Source organism: Xenopus tropicalis, unplaced genomic scaffold, assembly GCF_000004195.4.
Source record: "Xenopus tropicalis strain Nigerian unplaced genomic scaffold, UCB_Xtro_10.0 Sca3, whole genome shotgun sequence".
Lineage (NCBI taxonomy): Eukaryota > Metazoa > Chordata > Amphibia > Anura > Pipidae > Xenopus > Xenopus tropicalis.
Window position 1 is genome coordinate 27481 of NW_022279349.1, and position 10281 is coordinate 37761.

The 10281-nt window shown below is 40.7% G+C and overlaps 2 long non-coding RNA genes across 2 annotated transcripts; one reads left to right on the forward strand and one right to left on the reverse strand.

Annotated features, from left to right (window-relative positions):
• Positions 1–204: 204 nt before the first annotated feature.
• LOC116408194 lies at positions 205–533 on the forward strand. Its single transcript, XR_004220797.1, has 2 exons — positions 205–293; positions 414–533. It is a non-coding gene; the product is annotated as an uncharacterized LOC116408194 (long non-coding RNA).
• LOC116408193 lies at positions 496–4742 on the reverse strand. Its single transcript, XR_004220796.1, has 3 exons — positions 4593–4742; positions 3133–3233; positions 496–1080 (listed from the first exon to the last, which is right to left on the reverse strand). It is a non-coding gene; the product is annotated as an uncharacterized LOC116408193 (long non-coding RNA).
• Between the last annotated feature and the right edge of the window lie 5539 nt (positions 4743–10281).

Genomic DNA, 10281 nt, shown 5'->3' on the forward strand with positions numbered 1-10281 from the left:
TTCGCCATTGCCGAATTGTTTAGCGAAACTTCTGAGAAAATTTGCTGCTGTAAAATTCATTGCGTGTCAAAAAAATTGTGGTCTTGTCAAAATAGGCGTGGGCGTGTCAAACTTGGTGTGGTCGCGTCAAAATAGGCGTGTCCGTGTCGAAATAGGCGTGTCCGTGTCAAAAGGCACGGGCTTGTCAAAATAGGCGTGGGCGTGTCAAAATAGGCATGGGCGTGTCAAACTAGGTGTGGTTGCGTAAAAATAGGTGTGGTCATGTCGAAATAGGCGTGGTCGTGTCAAAATAGGTGTGGTTGCGTCAAAATAGGTGTGGTCATGTCGAAATAGGCGTGGTCGTGTCAAAATAGGCACAAACGCATCAAAATAGGCTTGGTCGTGTCGAAATAGGCGTGGTCATGTAAAAATAGGCGCAAACGCGTCAAAATAGGAGTGGTCACGTCAAAAAAGGGGGGGAATTTTGCTGTTGTTTCGAGAAATTTTCGGAGAAGAAAAATGGACAGATTTGCTCATCACTAATCATAAGCACATAGTATATAATAGGAAAGTGAATGTAAGTAAAACACTAGATATATGTAACCATTATATATCTCTGCAATTATGAAATATATAATCCCCTATGCATTATAATTAGTAATAACGAGCAATTTTTATGTTAATCCTATCATCTCTGCTCTTATTAATGCCCAACCTATACGATCTTATATATTTCTCTTATTCATGTACAGAATGATCTGAACAGGAGAGATTATAGGAGCGGCAATTATAAAAAGGACAGAGAGGTACATACTTATATGAACTTACTTCTGTTGCCTAATTACCTAATGATTATTTATGAAAAGATCTAGTAGAGATATAGGAAGAATTAATCTAATGTATTAAGATTAGCAGGTCAAGGTTCACCCTATGACCAAACAGAACTTCTTTGGTAAATCACGGAAACATATCTGATTTTTCCTTAGTTGGACCATCAACTGAAACTGCGCAGGAATGTTGGCTCACAAGACTTTCAGCAGTTGCCGAGTTTTCATTTGCTGCCTTACACTTCAACCCTTCAAATTTTTTCCTTGCTGCGCCCTAAAACAAATGGAAAGAGGCCAAGATATTAAGTGAATAGGGTTACATAATAAAATGTGCAACATTTGCTACTGGCCAGGGAGCCTTTACTGGTCACCTGTTTAAAAGCAAACATCTTATTGGTTCCTATGGAACAGGATTTCCCTGTTGTGTTGGGACTTGGAATTATTACCTAGTGATGTGCACCAATGTGTGGGCCAACATCCGCACAATATTTGCACATCGCAGGTGCGTTGGGGTTGAGCTCTTCCTGCTGCCCTTTCCCCCTGCAACCTTACTGTGCCCCACTTCTGCCTTTGGCAGCCTCTATTTATAAGCAAGTGCCGGCCCGCCCACCCCCTTTGTGACATCAGTGATGGGGCAGGAGTGGGTGTATAAATAGAGGGAGACTGCCAACACCTAAACCAAATAGCAGCTTTCACCAGGTGGCCATTTCCCCTCTGACATTATCAGAGACATTTACATCTACATACAGCACATGTGCTCTGTAAAGTTCATGCAATGATGAATGCAGGCTTACACAGGCAGAACTTACTTTGATAAAAAGTCCTGCTTGTATTGTGCCCTATAGTGCTTAAACTGAACTCAGGAGAGGGGGTTAGGAGAAAAAACATGTTTCCCCAGCAGAGTGCACAGCTAGGGCAGAGTTTCTATTGAAACCTGCAGTGCCATCTCTTCATTGGCTGTGTGTTGGTAACCTGGAGGAGGCCGAGTGAGTTAGAGGAGGAGAAGGAATCCCAAGTGATTAAGGGAAATACTATTAACCTTTAAACAACCAGAGTTGCAGGTATTTAAAGATTTTAAAGAGGCTGTTTAAAATGTACCTCAATCTGGTAAAGGTTTAACTCTGACTTTAGAATTTTTTAAATGCTTTAAAAACTGAAAAGCTAAAATTAGAATAAAAAAATAAGTATTTTATTTTATTAAGTGTCCTTTGTAATGACATTACATTTGCTCAATGACACTTGCTCCAAAATACTTTGTGTCTGTGTGTCCAATAGCTAATGGTGGCCACTAATGACAGAACAGTATTTTCTGCTGTAAAATGTGTAGGGACCCATAGAGGCCCCTATGGCTGTAAATCCCTACAGGTTCAGTTCCCTTAGTTACTGGGCAGAAGGGAGTGTATCTAAGTGAGTTCATTAACATATGTGTGCTATTGGCTAGCAGGGATGGTGACCACTTCCTGCCTCACTTTGGTATAGTGCTGGGAAAAGGGTGGCACCTTCCTGTTTGCTTCCACCTGAGGAACAGGGTGTTGCTGTGAGTTGAAGTCGGGGAACAGGGCCCCGTGAGGCATTAGTGGCAGGTGTAGCTCCCTTTATAGTACCACTCTAGGGGTGTAAGGCAGTTAGGGCTGAGCTAGAATGAGCAGTTCTGAGCTCCTACATAGGACTGGCAGTTTTGGAGGTATCTCTCCCAGGCCATATTGCCTGTAGTGTAGGGATCCCAGTGAATAGGGAATCAGGATAGAGAATTCCCTACGGGGTTTGGCAGAGGGGAAGTGAGACTCCTGCCAGTCTGCCCGCAGGGGAGTGTCAGTCTGTATTACACTCTGTGTGGGTGTTGCCTGTACCACTGGCCCCTGAAGCTGTATTGTGAGTAACCCTGTGGGTGTTAACACTGTTATTTTGTTTTTTGCAAGAACCTCTGGCTCCCTCTGTTTTATTTTTCATTCTAGTTCACCCTGTCGAAAGCTTGTAAATGTTCTTGAGATTCCATTTTCCAACACACTACTATGAGTTTCAGTATTCTCAAAATATTGTCTTTCACATCTCTACCTGCCAGAAACCCTGTCTGATAAGGGTATATATAAACTAATATAGGTGCCCAGCTGTCCCATTCCTCTGGGTCCTTGTGATTTGATTGTGGTTTATCAATTATTGAATGCGGTTAATGTTAACTTACCAAATATATACTGATTCATAATATAATGCGACGTGCAATTTCTATTCTTCTATGGTGATTTAATATATTGTTCCCATGGGGCCTGATCAGAGCTAATAACTTCTGTCTCCCTAACATTTTATCAATGAAAGATATGTAACTCACCTTGAGAGCCACGACAGCCACTCCAGTAATTATTGACAGTGCAGCGCAAAGTCCAATTTCCACCTTTCTCTCACGTAATTCAGGAAGGAATTCTTCCTCCTCTGAGGCAAATTAGAGAGGCTTCAGATGGGGTTTAGGCAGGTTACATATAGGCATTATGGTTGAACATGATGGACATGTCTTTATTCAACCTAACTTACCACTACTATTAACACAAAATGAGGAATTTATCTAGTAACATATTGGATAAAGGTGGGCAGAAATTTATAGTGGGACTGAGAGGGAAAGATAATAAAAAGGCAAGATAGCCAAATTAAAGGAGTTTTCACCTTTAAATTAACTTATAGTATGTTGTAGACCAGTGATCCCCAACCAGTGGCTCGGGAGGAACATGTTGCTCCCCAACCCCATTGATGTTGCCCCCAGGGACCTCAAAGAAGGTGCCCATTTTTGAATTTCTGACTTGGAGGCAAGTTTTGGAGGCATAAAGACCATGTATACTGCTCAACAGAGCCTCTAGTAGTCTTCCAGTCCCCACTGGGCTACTAATTAACCAATCTTAGTTCTTATTGGTCACCTACTAGAAATGCTTTTGTGCTTGTATTGCTCCCCAGCTTTTTTTTCATTGAAATGTTGCCCACGGGTAAAAAAGGTTGGGGGATCTCTGTTGTAGACAGTAATACTCTGAGACAATTTGCAATTGGCCTTCATTTCTTTGGTTATTTAACCTTTTGTTCAGCAGTTCTCCAGTTTGGAATTTGCTATTTACCCTAGCAACCAGGCGGTGGTTTGAACGAGATATGGGGATATGAATAGCAGAGGGACTGAATAGAAGAATAATACTGTGTAAAAAGTGGAGTAAAACATTACTGGTGTTATTGCTCAAAGCAGCCAATCAGATGCTTTGCTTTTCTAACTGTTGAAATCTAATTGCTGATTGGTTGCCCTGGGCAACGTAAGTTGAGAAGAACTGAGCATGCCCAGGAGCCAAGAGCCAAAGTAAATTCCCGAGGGAGGGGGCCTAGTGGGTTACAGGAGGAGAAGGAAATCTAAGTCATTTAGGGGATGCTGCAGCCTTACTTACTTTTGAACAACCAGAAGGCAGATATTTAAAGATTTCGGAGGGGGGGGGGTTTACATGTCCTTTAAGCTCCAGTTCTTCTCAAGCTATGATATTATTACAAACGATTGCTTACGGGGGTGCTGGATTGCCTTGCAATGAGATCAGTGACATTTAAGTAAATAATTGTACATTCACTTCATATCTCCATAAAATAAGGTTGGGGATGTTAATGAAATCCTATTCAACAAAACTTTTTTTTCATGAAATACAAAAAAAAAGACTGTAAACTGCACCCTTCCTTTGTAATGTATACATATTAAACTCAAAAACAGATAACCATTTAATTAACAGTTGCACAAAATACTCTTAGAATTTCAAATATAACAGTTCTGCTTACCTGGTCGTGGGAGGACACACTCAATTATCTCGTCACTGACGGGGTTGGAGACAAGGGCGGTGAATGTGCCGGTGTCAGTACTGGGTACAGTGAGAGTCTTGTTACTGTCACTCAGCTGGTGTCTCTCAGGCAGGGCTCCCCCGTTCCATGCCAACTGTCGCCTCTTCCCCACTGTAGGAAACACTCAGAATCGTTTTCATCCCTGATTCATCAAGGTTAGAAGTTATGTTGGACACAGAGACTGGATCTGGGGAGGGAAAACATTACAGGAAAATCTCAATTATCATAAAAAATAACCTAACCCAGGGTTTCATTTAACTGTAGGGTAAGTTTTTTTTTAATTACGGTAAACCTTTTCTATGTAAGCTATAGGGATACACATATCGCCATTGTTAATATCCCCTTTACATTTGTTGCTATCTGCATATTTTTTGTTGCCACTTTGCTATCACATTGTTACTCAATGACATATGAAATGCACTGTTCAGCACAGGAACCCTTAGGGCTGGGATCCCCAACCTTTTATACTAGGGAGAAAAAAGTGAAACATGTTGGTGAGCCACACAAGCAATGAATAAGCTTCTTTGGGAATGCCAAATAAGGGCTGTGATTGGCTATTTGGTGGCCCCATGAGGCCCGCTGGACATTCTGCTTGGAGTTAAACTGTCTCTTTGCTTCCAAAACTTGTCTCCAAGCCAGAAATTTAAAAATGGCACCTACTTTAGGGCCACTGGGAGCAACATCAAAGGGGGGAAGGTGCAAAATATGCTGCCCCCGACCCACTGGTTGGGGATCACTGCCTTAGGGCCCTTTGTCCTATGTATTTTTTAGTAGAACAAATTTGCTCTATTTGAGAAAAGCCTGGAAACTTTTCATATGTAATGTATTCCTAAACATCTTACACATGGGGGCTGATTTACTAACCCACGAATCCGACCCGAATTGGAAAAGTTCCGACTTGAAAACGAACATTTTGCGACTTTTTTCGTATGTTTTGCGATTTTTTCGGATTCTGTACGAATTTTTCGTTACCAATACGATTTTTGCGTAAAAACGCGAGTTTTTCGTATCCATTACGAAAGTTGCGTAAAAAGTTGCGCATTTTTCGTAGCGTTAAAACTTACGCGAAAAGTTGCGCATTTTTCGCGTAAGTTTTAACGCTACGAAAAATGCGCAACTTTTTACGCAACTTTCGTAATGGATAGGAAAACTCGCGTTTTTACGCAAAAATCGTATTGGTAACGAAAAATTCGTACAGAATCCGAAAAAAATCACAAAACATACGAAAAAATCGCAAAATACCGATCATTACGAAAAAACGCAATCGGACTCCATTCGACCCGTTCGTGGGTAAGTAAATCAGCCCCATGTAGTGTAATATTTAGCACTTAACTAAAGACATCACACACACACAAACAGTTTGGAACTCCTGAAGGCACAGTTTGTTACCATGATAGCTAGAATTCTGGGCAATAGCCATAATGATTGGATCTGACAAAAAATGAAGAGGAACTAAGGCTCCTCCCATGTCTTCATTTGCCAGTGCACCAGAGAGTGCATACATCAGCCAATCAAACTTTTATGTCTGGAAATACCAAATATAATTCAATAGGATGGTCTAGATCAGATAGTGACTGCTATGTGGTTTCAAAAGTCAAAACCACCAGTGCATTAAAGAGAAGGGGACAGCCAGAAACTGCACTGCACCCAATGCAGTTGCACATAGCAACAAATCAGAATATCTGCTTTTAAAGTCTAAAGGTGGCCACACACGTGGCGATTTGCGATCTTTCGTGCAAAGATCGTACAATCAGCCACAAACCATTCAGGGCTGAAACGGCAGATAAGGAGGTAGAAACAATAGGATTTCTACCTTCTTCTGCCAATTCAGCGCGGAAGGTTTCGTACGATATTATCGGTGCGTGTATGGCCAGCTTTACTTGCTGCAGACTGAGTAAAACTAATTGCTAATTGATTACTATTTGTAATTGTACTGGTTCAATTTAAAACATATTATCCCCAATTTAACAAATTAGTTTTGTGTGCTTCTTTACATGGCAAGTGAATTTTACATAAAGATACCCGTTAACCAAGGTCATGGGAACTTTACTTGCATCCTACTTAGAGCCACAGATGACTTACCCATAACCAAGCATGATGTTTTTCTGGACCCACACCTCCTTCTTTGTGCCTTGAAAAATCAAGTCGTAGTCACCAGTATCACTCTTCATAGCATTTTTGATGATGCAGCAGCCAGTGGATATGTTCACTTGCAGGCGCTCTCTGTTGAAGTCATGGTAATGAATGGATTTTTCTGGGCAAAAATAATCCAAAATAGGGACACCAACTGCCCGATCCAGAGTGTATATGCCGCTCTTGTCACATTTCAGACCACAGAGCTCGATGTCAGAGGACACAGCCACCGAGAGTTCCTTAGTAACGGCAGTATCCGCTTGAGACAGAAAAAACAAACAACCAGGTTTAGGGCATACAAACAATGTACAAGTTACCACTTCCAGTTTTTTTTGTACACACCTATCAGCTTTAGGAACATCAGACATAACTGGAGTGGGCTTGCTTATATAAATCATCACGAAAGCCAGTTTTGCTGGTGACAGATGTGGGTTAGATCAGGGTGGGGAAGGTCGCAAGGGCTGATGGTGAGTCAGGTCCGCCAACCGCCACTAGAGTTGGAAATAGTGAGTCTGAACCTGACCAAAACACGGGGTTCAGGTCTAACTGCACATCTCTAATAGACAGTTAGGGTCATTAATATTAATGTGCAGGATGGCCCAAACCCACGTGAAAAAAACTACTCTATCAGGCAGGTATTGGGCCAAACTCAGCCCTGGCTGCCTGCACTCTCAGCATTCCAGTATTCCTCCCCCAGCTGCCTGCTCATTGTCTATTTATATACTTGTGTATTTTGGTCCAGCTTTTTATCATTGTATTAATTTATTGAAGGTTCATCCTGGGTACATGCTGACCAACTAATCCTGTTCTTTATTCACTGCTATGAGAAATAATATAAAAGTGTAAAGCACCAACCAATGTAAATTTGTAAGGAAAAGAAACAGGTAGATGAAGACATATAAAGGACCAGGAAAAGCTATTTCCCATGGGGAAGGGGTGCCAAAATGTGTGGAACGCCCCTTGAATTCAATTTTCCCTGGACCTTTTAAAAGAAAAACTCACCGGCCGGGGGGGGTTTTGGGGGGGAAGTGCCCACCAACATCACACTGTACATCCACGGCTTGGGCTTGTACAGTACAATAAGATTTTCTGATTTCACTCTACTGTGCAAATGTCAGTTTAAACCAGCAGAAGGGATGTCTGGGAAAGGAAAATGTTTTCCCCCGGGACAGTGCACAATTTTGGGGAAACCTTAGCAACTGGATTAACTGCCGGAGCCTAACATATTGCCACCCACCAGTGAATCTTACTTTTCCTTCCTTTAAAGTCAAAATCTACAAGAGGGACATTGAAATATATTTAGAAACTAATGTATATGGCAAGCATTGAACTAAGCTGACATTTTTAAAGGGCAAATTTATCATCAACTTTTTTTTTTATCAGCACTGTTGGTTCTGACCCTTAAAGGGGCAATATACCCCATTTTTCAACATGAATATAGATGCCTAATGTTTTAATTAGAAAGTATCTACATTTTTGGTCATCACACTCTATCTACTTCCTGATCCCAAAGAGCAAAGTTAAACAAATCAGCAGTTCACTAAGAAGCTTCTGTATAAACAAACCCTTCCCTTCTCCCAGCTACAGCCTACCTTTTTTTTAGATGAAGAGATGCTCATTTTACAGAGGCTACTAGTTTGTTTGTCTTTGCTCTTTAGGATCAGGAAGTTGAATGTGGCTTTAGTTTTTTTCAAAGTTTAACAAATATTGTAGATATGTCCTAATCAAAACAAGAGGAAAAACTTATGCTCGGTACAAATCCTATTTATTGAACCAATGTTGAAAAAGCGGGTGTATTGTCTCTTAAATGCAATGTAGTAAACCAGCTCTCCTCTTCCAATTCCCAGTTGTGTGTGGTTTTTCACAGATCTGTTAATAACTGGCCTCTGAGACATTGTTTCAAGAGTCAGTGTAAACAATAGAAAGAGATGGTCAATTGCAATTATATTGACAAAAAACCCGTGAAAATTTGTAATTACTGTATACCTGTAGTTGCTTCGAATTACATGCAACCAGAAAAATTGGGTGGATTGGGGAATACACCTGCTAGAATCAAGGCAGACACATTTCTACACTGGGTTTAACCTGGTCACACTGAAAGAAATTACAGACATACTAGTGATGTTAGGGGGTAAAAAGGACATTATCAATATGAGATGGCAGACTTGTCCTTTACTACAAGCTGCTGAAATGGGCAGAAACCAGAGAACAGAGACAGGGTGGAAAAAACAGGTAACTGATATGATTTAAAGAAAGAGATGGGGAGAGAGCAGGGAGGGAAAGATGTCACAGAAGGTCAGCACTCACAAAAGGAAAAGCTGTCTATAAAACCATATAGTAAGGAGGTACTCACCGACTACCACATGTGAAGATGCAATAAGAAAACATAAAAACCATGTTATGTCTCTCATAAAAATGAAAAGCCCCTTCAGTTTATGCGCTATACCATTGGTACCTAGGTAAAAGAGGTGAAAAATGGAAAAAATACTGGATCAATGTCCCAGGAAACCAAATATATTTTTGTGCTTAGAACCTGCACCTATGAAGAACCCTGTAATCTCATTCGCAGTCCGCAGACCAATCTGAATATAATTCACTTTTTGACCATTAGCAGGATAATTCTGCGGCTTTCTGCCCTTGTACTTGGATGACCCTGGCATTATAAGTTTTGATTATCGAATGTCCTGCCTTAGCACAAAGGAAAAGAGGACATCACCTTGCAGGAAACATTAGCTGAAGGCGTGTGAGTAAATATGGATCGGAAGGTCTGAGGCAAACTATCTTGAATCAAATATGGTTTCATCATACTCTACCCGTTAATCTAGTCTAGCTGGATGGTATTATAGTACCTATCTACTGGACAGTGAATGGAATACAATGTCAGTAAGTACACTACAGAATTGTATGTCAGTTATTCATGTACTGTACTTTTAAATGAACTCTTAGTATGCTGTAGGCAGTGATATTCTGAGATATCTATTCAAGTTTTTGGACTGGAGAATTAACACCAATTTGTAATTTTAGCAGCTTTCTGGTTACTAAGGCTGCATTTACCCTAGCAACCAGGCAGTAGTTTGAGTGGAAGACTGTAACATGAATAGGAAGATAAGTAATAGAAAGTAACAACAACTATAAAATTGTAGCCTCATAGAGCTATAGGTTTTTGGCGGCCAGAATCAGTGACCCCTCTCTGGAAAATGGAAATAGGCTGAAGGGGAAGATAAAGAATTAAAAATGATAATAAAAACATAATGAACATTTGAAAAAGTTGCTAAGAGCAGGGCACTTTATAGCTTAAACTAGCCCTTTATGTACAAGCATGCTATGTCAGTGATTCAGGCACCGTCATACTATGGCGTCCGTTTACTAAAGTGCATTAAAATTAGTTGCTAAATTTATAGACAGAATAAAACGCCAACTATGTTATCGCCAGTTTACTAAAAGGCGACCTTTATGTAGTGGCATTTATTCATTTTTTCGCCATAAAATTCTCAAG